Source organism: Canis lupus, chromosome 32 (genome assembly GCF_003254725.2).
Source record: "Canis lupus dingo isolate Sandy chromosome 32, ASM325472v2, whole genome shotgun sequence".
NCBI classification, from domain to species: domain Eukaryota; kingdom Metazoa; phylum Chordata; class Mammalia; order Carnivora; family Canidae; genus Canis; species Canis lupus.
In genome coordinates, this window is record NC_064274.1 from 24778059 (window position 1) to 24791845 (window position 13787).

General features: G+C 37.3%; 1 pseudogene; it reads right to left on the reverse strand.

Moving 5' to 3' along the window:
- Nucleotides 1-7027: 7027 nt before the first annotated feature.
- LOC112644239 (lys-63-specific deubiquitinase BRCC36-like) lies at nt 7028-8250 on the reverse strand (annotated as a pseudogene).
- Nucleotides 8251-13787: the final 5537 nt, after the last annotated feature.

A 13787-nucleotide genomic window follows, 5' to 3' on the forward strand; every position in this document is an offset into this window, starting at 1 on the left:
CACTCTCTGCTGGTGGCCTCTCTCCACCACTGGCTCCTATTAGATAGCCTGCCACACATGTCCTCTTTGCTCTCTCCTCTTGCCCCTTAGGAATGAGGGTGGTGATAGTTCTCTACTGTTAACTATCCCTGGAGGTACTGCCCCATCTCTTCTGATTCCCTACACTCTGTACAAACTTTTGTAAATAGTCCCAGCTGTGGTGACCTGTCTGTTTCCTACTGGGACCATGACTTTTCAAGCTTTCTGATAGTGTCTTTATCGTACTTGTTTTGTTCTACCTCTGCTCCTGTCCTTGGACCACTCCCCCTGTTTTGAGCCACGACTACTTGCCAATAAAGAAAGGGAAGCAGGGGTCCCTGGGTGGCGCAGCGGTTTGGCGCCTGCCTTTGGCCCGGGGCGCGATCCTGGAGACCCGGGATCGAATCCCACGTCGGGCTCCCGGTGCATGGAGCCTGCTTCTCCCTCTGCCTGTGTCTCTGCCTCTCTGTCTCTCTCTGTGTGACTATCATGAATAAATAAATAAAATCTTTAAAAAAAAAAAAAAAAAAAAAGAAAGGGAAGCATATTAGAAAAAGCCCCCCGCCCCGACTTTCTCTGGGCGAAATACCAAATTAACAAGATAAACAGTTCATAGATAGGATTAAGCTGTGGGTAATGGCATTACATTTTACCCTTCAAAGTCTTTTTCTTTTTTTAATTTATTCAGAGAGAGAGAGAGAGAGAGAGGCAGAGACACAGGCAGAGGGAGAAGCAGGCTCCGTGCAGGGAGCCCGACGTGGGACTCGATCCGGGGTCTCCAGGATCACACCCCAGGCCGCAGGCGGCGCTAAACCGTTGAGCCACGGGGGCTGCCCCCCTTCAAAGTCTTTAAAAGGATTGAGTGAGGTTTCCCTTCATTTAAACTAAATTACTGTTTTATGTTGATCTGCATATTTCTGTATATTTGTCACGACAGTGCTTGCATCCTATTTGGTGTATTGAGCAAATAAACTTTCCATTTTAAACAACAACAAAAAATATCTACTTATATAACCCATCAAAAAAATAAAATAAAAGGATTGAGTGAATTCTTCCTGTAGGAAAATATGCAACTCTTATCTTCCCCCTTTTAAAATGCTCTGCCATATAGTCCACTTTTTTTTTGATAAAATGTGTTTTCTGTCCTTTAGTTATTTTCTCAGTAGAATTTTCAATCAGTTCTTTCAGTTTGCCTCTCAGAAAAGACATTACTATATGTTTTTCTTTTTTAGAAGATATTGTTCTCAGAAAATGCAATTCTTAAGGATTGTACATCCATGAAATTTGATAATAAAATTTTATTTAGGCAAGCATGATACAGAATTATTCCCACATTTTCTAAGAATATTATCACTCTCGTTTCAAACTTTTTTTTTTTTCTTTTTCCTGAAAGATACAAGCTTTCCCTAACAATCTGGTGTATTTTCCTCCTTCAGTATTTCACTTCTCCTCTTGGATTTGCTGATAGGGCACAGAGGACCTCCCTTGGTGCTGTGCGAACTTAATCCTCTGTGTGGGCTGTGCATGTTGCAGAGCTGTCAATTACTGCTATCCCTGGGAAGCTCCTAAAACATTTAGGCTATAGGACAGTTTTTCACTTGGTTCAGAATCATTCAGGTTCTTTCTAGGACCTTCCTGGCCATTCACGTTTATCTCCTGGATGGAATCCCAGTTCCTTTGTACACACACATGGCTAGTAAGAGGTCTGTAGGTGCACTTGTAAACTGCCATTGTCAGCTTTTCACCCTAAATAGCTACTTAATCAAATGCACAGCATCTCCATTAAAAAATCATACTTTTCAGTCATTTCCATTTTTAGACAATATCTGGAATGAGAAGATAGAAAATGGACCAGAAGAAAGGGCCTTCTAATGTGATCTTTAAAAGCAATATTTGCTTGGAGCAAAAAATTCATTTCTTGAACCGCTTTTCAAGATAATGCACTGATTATTTAACAAAAACATTATCTTTTATTGTAAGTGCTTAAAAAGAAAGCCAGAGAGCCTGAGGCTTCTATTAGAAGATATGAGAGGTTGGGAAATTTGCTGCGTCTGCCTGAAAGTGTATTCAAATTCACGGTCTTATGAGCTAAGCATAAATATTAGTTGTTAATTAAATATGCTAGTTAGAGTAATTTTTACTTTTTATCTGTTCTGAACGGCTCTATTTTCTTAATTTACTGTATTTTTTTAACAAAAGTTTCAATCTGTGCTCATTTTTCAATACTGGTTAAACAATTACTAAGCCAGTATTAGACTAGTAATGAGTTAATTTAGAGGAATTAATCTTTTTTAATTGAGATGTAGAAATGTAAAGTAAGATGCAACATTTCTTAGTGTACAGTTAAGTAGATTTTTAAAAAGGTATGTAAGTATCCTGAGCCCATAGTTCAATGTATTCTAAAAATATGTATGAATTATGTGATTACTAACAAGATTAAGATATGAAAAATTTCTCTCCTCAGAGACTTCCTCATGCCCTGTCAAATCAATGAGACTACCACTACAAGGAAACCACTTTTCTGACTTTTAAAACCACAGATTAATTTTGACAATACTTGAACTCCAAATAAATGTAAATATACCATATAAATTATTTTATGTCTTACTTCTTTTACTAAACATTATGGCTATGAGGCTGATTCATGTTATTGTACATAGTAGTATATTCATAATTTTTATTGCTGTGTATGTATGAATATACCATAATTTACTAAGTCATTCTACTGTTATTTGGCATTTGAAATATTTCCAGGTTTATCCTATTGTGAATAAAGCTACTATAAGGATTCTTGTACAAGTATTTTGGTGAGCATATATCTTCATTAGTCTGGAATATATACGGGTATACACAAGGTATATTCTCAGATATACACAGGCATATACCCAAGCCTAATGAGTGTACATGTCCATCAAAAGTCTTGTACAAAAATACTTCTAGCTGCTTTACTTATGGAAGGGTAGGGACATATTTGGTGATGTTTTCAGTATTTTAAATTATTTAGCTGTAATAGAGAATATCATTTGTCTATTTTTGCTTTTATTGCCTGTGCTCTCAGTGTCATTTCCAGAACATCTTTGCCAAGACTAATGTCATGAAACTTTTCTTCCATGTAATCTTCCAAAAATTTTATAATTTCAGAGCTTACATTTACATCTCTCTAATCCATTTTGAGTCACTTTTTTTGTATGATGTAAGAAAAGGGTCTGATTTCATTCTTTTGTACACAGATTTCCAGTTTTCCCAATACCATTTGTTAAAAGGACTGTCTTCATTGTGTATACTTGGCACCCTTGTTGAAGATTAGCTGATGTATACGCATGGATTTATTTCTAGGAATGGATTGATTCAGTTACATTGGTCTGTATGTCTGTCCTTATGGCTATACCATATGGTTTTAATTATTATAGCTTTGTAATATATTTGAAATCAGGAGGTGTGATGCTTTCTCCAACTTTGTTCTTCTGGCTCAAGATTATTTTGGGTCTTGGAGGTCTCCCATGGATCCATACAAATTTTAGGATTCTTTTTCTTTTCTGTAAAAAAAAAGGCATTTGGATTCTGATAGGGATGGCACTGAATCTGTAGATCACTTTGTATAGTATGGATAACAATATATTTTTTAAGATTTTATTTATTTATTAATTCATGAGAGAGAGAGAGAGAGAGAGAGAAGCAGAGACACAGGCAGAGAGAGAAGCAGGCTCAATGCAGGGAGCCTGACTTGGAACTCCATCCGGGGACTCCAGGATCAGGCCCTAGGCCAAAGGCAGGTGCTAAACTGCTGAGCCACCCATCCCCCTGGATAACAATATTACATTCTTCCAATCCATGAGACTGGAAGTTTTTTCATTTGTGTCTTCAATTTCTTTCATTAATGTTTTGTAGGTTTCAGTGTGCAAATCATCTATCTCTTTAGTTAAGTTTCTTCTGGAGTACTTTATTCCTTTTGGGCTATTGTAAATGGAATTGTTTTCCTAATTTCCTTTGTGGATAGTTCATTGTCGGTGTATAGAAACACAATTGATTGTTGCATGTTGATTTTTGTGTTCTGTAAATTTACTGAGTTTATTTGTTCTAATAGTTTTTTTTTTTTTTTTAAATGAAGTCTTTAGTGTTTTCTATGTACAAGATCATGTTATCTGAAAACAGGGACAATTTTACTTCTTTTCTGATAGGGGTGTTTCTAAATTTCTTTTTCTTGCCTAGTTTCTCTGGCTAGAACTTTCAGTACTATGTCAAATAGAGAGTAAGCATCTTACCTTGTTCCTAGTTAGAAGAAAACCTTTCAATTTTTCACCATTGAATATGATGTTAGCTTTAGGCTTTTCATAAATATTTTTTTATTATGATGAAGTAATTTCCCACTAGAAAGCTTTTGCACAGCAAAGAACACCATCAACAGAATGAAAAGGCAATCTATGGATTGATAGAAAATATTAATAAACTTTATATCTGATAAGGGATTAATTTCTAAAATGTAAGGAACTCCTATAGCTCAACAGTAAAAGAACTAATTAAAGGAACTAAAGACTTGAATAGACATTTCTCTAAAGAAGGCATACAAATGGTCAACATGTATGTGAAAAGATGCTTGATGTTACCAATATTAGGGAAAATACAAAATAAAACCATGAGATATCATCCCTCAAAAAATTAAAAATAGAACAACTATATGATCCAACAATCCCAATTCTCATATTTATTCCAAAGAATTGAAATTAGGATCTTAAAGAGATAAGAGCACCTCTATGTTTATTGCAGCACTATTCACATTAGCCAAGATATGGAAAAGCCTAAATGTCCACTGGTGGATGAATGGGCAAAGAAAACATGGTATATACATGGTATATACATACATTGGAATATTATTCAGGTTTGAAAAAGGAGAAATTTTGCAATATGCAGCTGCATGCATAAACTTGGAATATATTATGCTAAATGAAGCAAACCAGACAAATATGACAAATACTGCATGATTCCACTTATATGAGGTATCTAAAGTAGTCAAACTTACAGAATCAGAGAGTGGAATGGTGGGTGTCAGTGGCTAGGGGCAAAGGGAAATGGAGAATTATTAATTAATACCACAGAATTTCAGTTATGCAAGATGAACAAGAGATATGCTGGAGAATATTGTGCCTGTAGTTAACAATACTGTATTGTACACTTAAAAATTTGTTAGAAGCGTAGATCTCATGGTAACAATTCTTACTACTTCTATACTCTGATTATTTGATTGTATTTGGCCTTTTATGAAAGACTCAATATAAAATTACTTTTGAAGTCTGTCTCTTTTTAGGGTTATTTAATATTATGAGCTTTTCCTATGACTTTCTGGTACCATGTACTAGAAATGACATTAGAATTTTTATTAAAAAAGAAAAAATCAGAAATTGCATTCTAAGGGTCTGGTGGTAGAATAGATACTTATGAACACAATGAACAATATTTAACAAATAACAAATATTTAGGTTACCCAATATTAAAATTTAATATCCCCACTGAGGAAATTGAAAAATTCTACCTTTAGAAAAAGATTTTCTTTATTTATTTGAGAGGGAGACAGAGCGTGTGCGAGACAGAGTGTGGGTGAGCAGGGGGAAGGGCAGAGGGAGAAGCAGGCTCCCTACTGAGCAGGAAGCCCATGGCGACAGGGCTTGATCCCAGGACCTGGAGATCGTGACCTGAGCCTAAGGCAGATGTTTAATCAACTGAGCCACCCAGGTGCCCTAAAGCATTCTTCTTTTTGCATAATGTAGTATACTATAAAGTTCTTCTCTAAATAATATTTTTAGTGATACACTGATAAGTTACCAAGAAAGCCTTTTGTTAGATGTTCAGTTACAAAAACCAAAACCAAAACATGCTGGAATAGATATTGCTCTACAATGTAAACTATTTCCAATTTATATATTCCACATTGCTATTCAGAGATAGGATAAATTAAAATTTTCAATATTTTTCATTATTTGTATATAGTATTCTTTATTGGTTGCATTTTGGGTTTTTAAAAATATGCATTCATCTGTGGGTGTGTGTAGGTCTACGGAATTTTAGCCTAGGTAATGTGATCAACACCATAATCAAGATTCAGAACTGTTCCATCAGCACAAAGGAACTCCCTGTTATCCCTTTATAGTCGCACATATCCCATACCCCGTCCAGTCCCTATCCCTGGCAATCATTATTCTTTATTTCTATAATCCTGTCATTTCAAGAATGCAACCATGCAGTATGGGACCTGTTGAGACTGGCCCTTTCATTCATCATGATACCCTTGAGGTCCACCCAAGTTGTGTGAATCAAAGTTGTCTGTTTCTCCTCATTGCAGAGTAGGACTCCACGGTACAGATGTTTGGTTTGATCACTCACTCGATTGCAGGACATCTGGGTTATTTCCAGTTTTTAACTATTACAAAGAAAGCTGCTAAGAATATTCATGTACAAATTTTTGTGCCATCATAGCTTCTCATTATTTGGGATAAATATCCAGGGGTGTAATCGCTGGGGTGTATGATACAAGTATGTTTGACTTTATTAGAAAATCCCAAACTCTTTTGTAGAGTAGCTGTACCATTTAACATTCCTATAAGTAAGGTACGAGAGATCCAGTTCGTACACTTGACAGCATCTGGTATTTTCGCTATTTTTTCTTTAGCCATTCTGATAAGCATGTAATCATAATTCATTGTGGTTTTTATTTGTGTTCCCTGATGACTACTCAAGTTCAACATCTCTTCAGGTGCTTACTTGCCATCCATACATCCTCTTTAGTGAAATGTCTATTCGTGTCTTTTGCTCATTTTCGATTGGATGGTTTTTTTACTGTTGACTTTATATAGTCAAGTTTGATCAGACATATGGTTTGCCAATAAGTTCTGTCAAAAATTTCATCCTCTTGATTTTTTTTTTTTAACACAGCAAAATTTTTTCATTTTGATGAAGTCCAGTATATCATTTCCTTTTAGGACTGTGCTGTTGTAGTGAAGGCCAAGGAGTTTGTTGCCTAGCCCCAAGATCCTGATGTTTCTTCAATGATTTTTTTCCTAAAAGTTTTATAGTTTTACATCTTAAATCTAAGTCTATGATCTGTTTCGAGTTACTTTCTGTCTAAGGTGTGCAGTTTAGGTCAAAGTTCATTGTTTTGCCTATGGGTGTCAATTGCTCCAGCATAATTTGTTGAAAAGACTGTCTATCCTTACTCTATTGAATTGCTTTTACACCTTTGTCAAAAGCAGGTGGGTATATAGCACACTGTCTGGATTACTGTAGCTTTAGAGTGAGTCTTGAGGTCAGGTAATGTGAGTCCTCCAGGTTCTTCAAAATTATACCTGGATATTTTCATTTTTCCACATTGGTCTCCGACTTTATTCTAGAGAAGAGAGTTCTTGCATAATCTCTTCCTTTTCTTGTTGCAATTCCTTAAGTGCTGCTGGTTTTGCTCCAGTCTGTCCTCCAACCACTGCAGGAGAGGCCCGATGACGGCTGACATTTGACTGCACAGATTCTTGGTAAACACCGAGCCATTGTGGATCTTGGTTACGGAGTCCAGATGTGTGAGGCTGTGGATCCTCCTATATGCATCCTGCTCCTCTTGACACAGGATCTTGGGCAGCTCAACTGCAGATTCAAGGCATACTTTCCATTCCCAATGGTTACATGAGGTACAATATGGATTGGGATTTCAATCCTCTCATACTCTGAGCTCTTTTGGGCCTGTATGGATTGAAAGCAAGTGTAGAGGACCCGGCCAGTCTTTGTGTTTTTATCTTCTATGAAACAGGGAAAAATAAGTCCTACAAAGCCTTGATCCATCATCTGGTACATGGCTTGTGTGCGAACATCAACATGGGAAGGCCAAACAGTTATAGGAGGATGGGAATGGTACCAGCCCACAACTCTCACGGGGCGACCTGTTAGTTCAGCCAACCTCTCTGCCTCTGTTGAGGCCACAGACAGCTGCTCTGGAGAAATTTCCACTCGATCCTTCCTCTTACCAGAACGTCGCAAGATGATGACAGAATGAACGTGAACAATTCTGACGGTGTCAACCTTTTCAGCAACTGTGCGTATTTCAGTTCCGGTATATGTGAATTTGGAGTCACTCCTTGTGTCATCATTCAACTCCCCGATGCACAGTCCCGTCACCTCCTCCTTCTCCGTGCTCAGCGCGTGGTTGAGGCACACCAGGAAGGCGTCCGACTCCAGGTGCACCGCCTGCCCCGCCATCTTGGTCCCACCCCGCTAGCGTCCGCCTTGGCCTGCCCGGGCCTGGCCAACCCGCTGCGGCGGCGCGCGGGCTCCCTCTTTTATCCCTTTTCTTTTTTTTTTCTTTTTCTTTTTCTTTTTTTCTTTTTTTTTCTCTTCTTTCTTTCTTTCTTTCTTTCTTTCTTTCTTTCTTTCTTTCTTTCTTTCTTTCTTTCTTTTCTTTCTTTCTTTCTTTCTTTCTTTCTTTCTTTCTTTCTTTCTTTCTTTCTTTCTTTCTTCTTCTTCTTTTCTTTTTGTATATTTTTTATTGGAGTTCAATTTGCCAGCATATAGCATAACACCCAGTGCTCATTCCATCAAGTGCCCCCTTCAGTGCCCATCACCCAATCACCCCAACTCCCCGCCCACCTCCCCTCCACCACCCCTTGTTCGTTTCCTAGTGTTAAGTGTCTGTCATGTTCTGTCACCCTCACTGATATTTCCCACTCATTTTCTCTCCTTTCCCCTTTATTCCCTTTTACTATTTTTTGTGTTCTCCAAATGAATGAAACCATAAAATGCTTCTCTAAAAGGCCATTTCTTAAACATCACCAACATACCACTGATATTAATTCACATTTTATTTCATTTAATCTTCACAAAAAGCTAACAGTATAGGCTTTTCTCTCCATTACATAAGAGAGGAAGTTGGAATTCAGAGAGATCAAGTAATTTTCCAAGAATTCAATGAAAAACAGAGTCAGAATTCAAACTCAAGTCGATTTGATCCCACAGATAATTACTTTGTAAAATTTATCCTGTCTCTTTATTGAGATAGCTGTTCAGGTCATATCTTAATATTACTTATGTCCTATCTTGAAGTAGTTACCTATTCAATAACATCATAGACCTGACCCTTCGCAGGATGTTAAGACTTTTAGGGTAGGCTCAGAGAGAAGGGGAAACTAGAAGAATAATATAGTATAAAGTTTGTTTTGATAAAATCTATAGTCAAGGATGGGTGAAGAGCTGAACAGGAAAAGCATATATCACATCAACAGTGTAGAAACCTGATAGAGGCATAATTCGTGTTATTCTTGATAAAGTTATCAAGCAATCCAAAATTAAATATATCAATATTAACATTGATAAACATTAATATTACCCTGCAACTATCATAAGTACTGACATTACTATTATTGCTATTATTCCTTCTATCATGTTTTGAGTGCTTATCATGGCCCACATTGTGTGCAAAATGTTTTTTTTTTTATATTTAAAAAAATTTTTAAAAAGATTTTATTCATGAGGGACACACAGAGAGAGAGGCAGAGACACAGGCAGAGGGAGAAGCAGGCTCCATGCAGCAGCCCAAGGTGGGACTCGATCCCGGGACTCCAGGGTCATGCCCTGGGCCGAAGGCAGTCACTAAACCACTGAGCCACCCAGTGATCCCAAAATGTTTTAAATAGTAATATCTTATTTGAGTCAGTCATTCAACGTATATTTAACACCTGATCTGTACAAGGCACTGTCAAAATCTCAAAACTTTATAAAGTTATAAAGTTAAATGGACTAAAGGTTTATGTCCCTGCAAAATTCATGCTCAGTGCCTAACCCCCAATGTGATTGAATTAGGAGATGGGGATTTGAGGAGGTGATTAGGTCATGAGGGTAGAGCTCTCATGATTATTGACCCTGCAAAATGAATGAGATTATTGCCCCTGCAAAAGAGACTAATGAATGAGATTATTGCCCCTGCAAAAGAGACTCTAGAGCGTTCTTTTACTTCTTCACCATGTGAGGATACAGTGAGAAGATGGCCGTCTGTGAACCAGGAAAAGTGCCCTCACCAGACTCAGAATCTGTTGACATCGTGATATTGGACTTCGCAACCTCCAGAACTATGAGAAAAAACTATTTGTTGTTTAAGCCACCCAGTCTAGGTATCTTTGTTACAATTCCCCCAAATGACTAAGGTAGCAGGTACTATTGCATTATTATAAAATGGGGATCCATTTTATAGGTGAGAAAAATTAGCTTTAGGGAATCCTTCTAATTTATTTAATATGCAAGTGTTTGGACTAAAGAGTCATTTATTTATTTATTCATGAGAGAGAGAGAGAGGCAGTGACATAGTAGAGTGAGAGAGAAGCTCTCCATGGGGAGCCTGATGCGGGATTTGATATCAGGATCTCAGGACCATGAACTGAGCCGAAGGCATTTGCTCAACCACTGAGCCACCCAGGTGCCCCCTCTTTTTCTTTTCTTTTTTTTTTTTTTTAAAGATTTTATTTATTTGAAAGAAAGTGAAAGAGAGAGAGAGAGAGAGAAAGAGAGAGAGAGAGAGAATGAGCAGAGGGAGGGGCAGAGGGAGAAGCAGACTATCAACTGAATGGGGAGCCTGATGCAGGGCCCTGGGTTCATGACCTGACCTGAAGGCAGATGCTTAACCAACTGAACCATCCAGGCCCTGTCTGGACTCTTCCTTAATTTTACCTTGTTAATGTGTGACTTGCAAGATTTCTGGAATTCTCAGGCAATTTTCTCTAAGATAGTATGACTGTGTATGACTGATATGAAATGTTCACCTAATGGGCCTGGGAGTGATACTGGGGAGCACCATCATACCTCCACTTATCTTTTGATGGCAGGGCAGGGGATAGTTTGAAGGCTTGTAAATCCATGGGAGATGTGATGATACAAAACCTACTTCCTTGGCTATGAGAAGCCATGATGTATGTAAAAATTCACATTGACAAAATCCACAGTTTTTTAAATCTCTGTTTCTCCAAAGAATGAAAGGGACCACAAATACTTGGAGAAATGACCAGGGATTAACACAGGGAAAATGACTAAACAGGTACTGAACTGTTCTAATTATTCTAATAATGATAAAAATCAATAACATACATTGACAACAAGTTACTGATTTTCATCATATTAGAATAATTAGAGCACTGGGTATTATATGTGAGTGATGAATCACTAAATTCTACTCCTGAAACTAATATTGCATTTTATGTCAGCTAACTAGAATTTAATAAAAACTTGAAACAAACACAAAAAATATAAAAAAATATATAAATCACAAATATAAAAAAAGGAAATAGATTGTTTCTCTATAAAAATTCACTTGGGACAAAAACTGAAAAAAAATTACTTGTACACTGAGAAATCCAATAGATATTTTCATTTCTACTTTGATGGGATCTTAAATTGGAGTCCTGACTTCACTCCTTAAATTGCCTTTGTCTAATAAAACATTCATTTCATTCAATGGAATTACCCCAAATATTAGGTTTTATTATTTTTACCTGATTCTCATAACAAAACCTCCATACTGATTTCAAAATGGTGTGTTGTTACTTTAGCCAAGGCACGTTAAATTCGATCGTTTTGAGCAACATGGAGATGACCAACCAGCCAGATGAGTCTTTTGACTCATACTTGAAGCAGTCTAGAGCAAACGTTATATAATACTACATCCTCAAACTAAAGAAGACCATAATTAAATTGTCAAGGCTAGGTGCATTTTACTTCTCTAGGTATATATATCAGAAAATAGTTGCAATTTTAACTTTCATAGGAGTTTTGACTGCTCCATATCTATCTGAAAACATGTAATTCTTGATCATTTCATAGATCCATTAGAAATAAAGGAAGGAGCGCAAGGCAGCTATTTGAAGACAATGTACATGACTGGCTGGTGCTGGTGGAATGATGTACTTTTATACTTTATAGCATAAAAGGCATTGTAGATATCATTGAGTCTACTCCTTTCTTTTAAAGTTTTCATAATGTTTATAACAGAACTGCAGAAACAAACTAGAATGATCGAGAAGAAAAAGAAATGGTCTTTTAAAGTCCTTTTTCTTCTTTGTTATTAGTCAAAATATTAGGGCATATAATACCAAAAATATACTTGGAGCATTTCTGATTTTTTAAGTATTATTTCTATTGATGATTAAGGATGATAGTTAGAAAACATTGAATGATCATTGTTTGCCAGGCACTTTTTAAAGTACTCTATATAGATTTTCTTACTTAAAATTTCTGTTGTTATTAGCAGAACTTCCATAGCTATTCCTATAAGGACATTAATGTTATGATCAAGAGATAGCATCTCAGTTGCTCCCCAAAACAAATTTCTGAGTGGTCAAATTTCCACAAGTATTTATTAAGTGTTAGCTATAAGGACACAGTGTTTAAATTCTAGGCAAATAAGAGAGGCTAAACTTCTGAGTTCATATACCATATGTTCTAGAAGGTGAGGCAGGAAATAAAAAAAGTGTGTAATGTAATAGGTAGCATTAAAAAATTCAAATATAGTGAGAGAGAATAGTGAGTGATGGGGGTGCTATTTTAGATACCTTAAATGAGAAAAGTTCTTTCTGAGACATGCCTCACTCTACTCAAAGAGTAGAGGTGTAGATGAAGTAAAGGGGCAAGCCTTATGAATATTCAAGTGAAGGTATTTGATGAAGAAGGCTCAGCAAGTCCAAAGACTCAGAGATGAGAATGCACAAGGAGCCAGGATGGCTGGAGGCAAGGAGAAAGTGATAGGAAAAGGGGAGGTCTGAGAGGAAGCTGGGGCTCAGTTGATCAAAGGCTTTGTAGGTTATGACTACATAGGCAAATACATCGTCGACTGCCTTGCCCCTCTTTTGTTTCTTTGTAACTGTTTAGAAAAATCACATTCTGGGGCAGCTTGGGTGGCTCAGTGGTTTAGCGCAGCCTTCAGCCCAGGACCTGATCCTGGAGACCTGGGATGGAGTCCCATGTCGGGCTCCCTGCATGGAGCCTGCTTCTCCCTCTGCCTGTGTCTCTCTCTCCATCTCTCTCTCTCTCTCTCTCTCTCTCTCTCTCTCTCTGTGTCTCTCATAAATAAATAAATAAATCTTTAAAAAAATTACATTCTGATTAGATCCAAGTTTCCGTCTACTCCAAATCTGAACTGCTTCAGCTGAAACTGGGATAAAAACAAAAATATTTTTTTTCTTCTGATGTCATTCAAAAGTCCTGGTGGTCAGCCTCAGGTGAGTGGGATCAAGAATTCTGTCATGTGCTTGTGAAGTATAAGACACTTATAAATCAGGTAGAGATGTAGAATTGGATAAAAAATAAGATGTGTGAGGTAGAGATGTGGACTGCTGGTAAAAATTTGGAAGTCATTACTGTGCAAATGGCATGTGAGGCATAAACATGGCTAGAAGGACAGAGTCCTCAGGGACACCCACTTATGGAGTGTAGACACAGAAGAAGATACAGCAAAGGAGGCCAACAGAGTGTTGAGTTATGTAGGAAGAAAATCAGGGGTTGTGGCATCCCAGAAGTCATGTGAAGATGATGTTTTGAGTAAGATGGAGTGATTATCCATGTCAAATACTACTGTGGAGAGTTGAGCAAGAAGAGATTGATTATTAGATTTGGCAATGTGGTTGGCTGGGGAAGGGCAACTCTAACTGGGAGAGCCTCAAGAGGATGTGGGAAGTGGAATTTGCAAGTTTGGACCATACTTTCCAGAAGTGTTGTTTTAAAAATGATCAAAGGGGATTCCTGGGTGGCTCAGCGGTTTG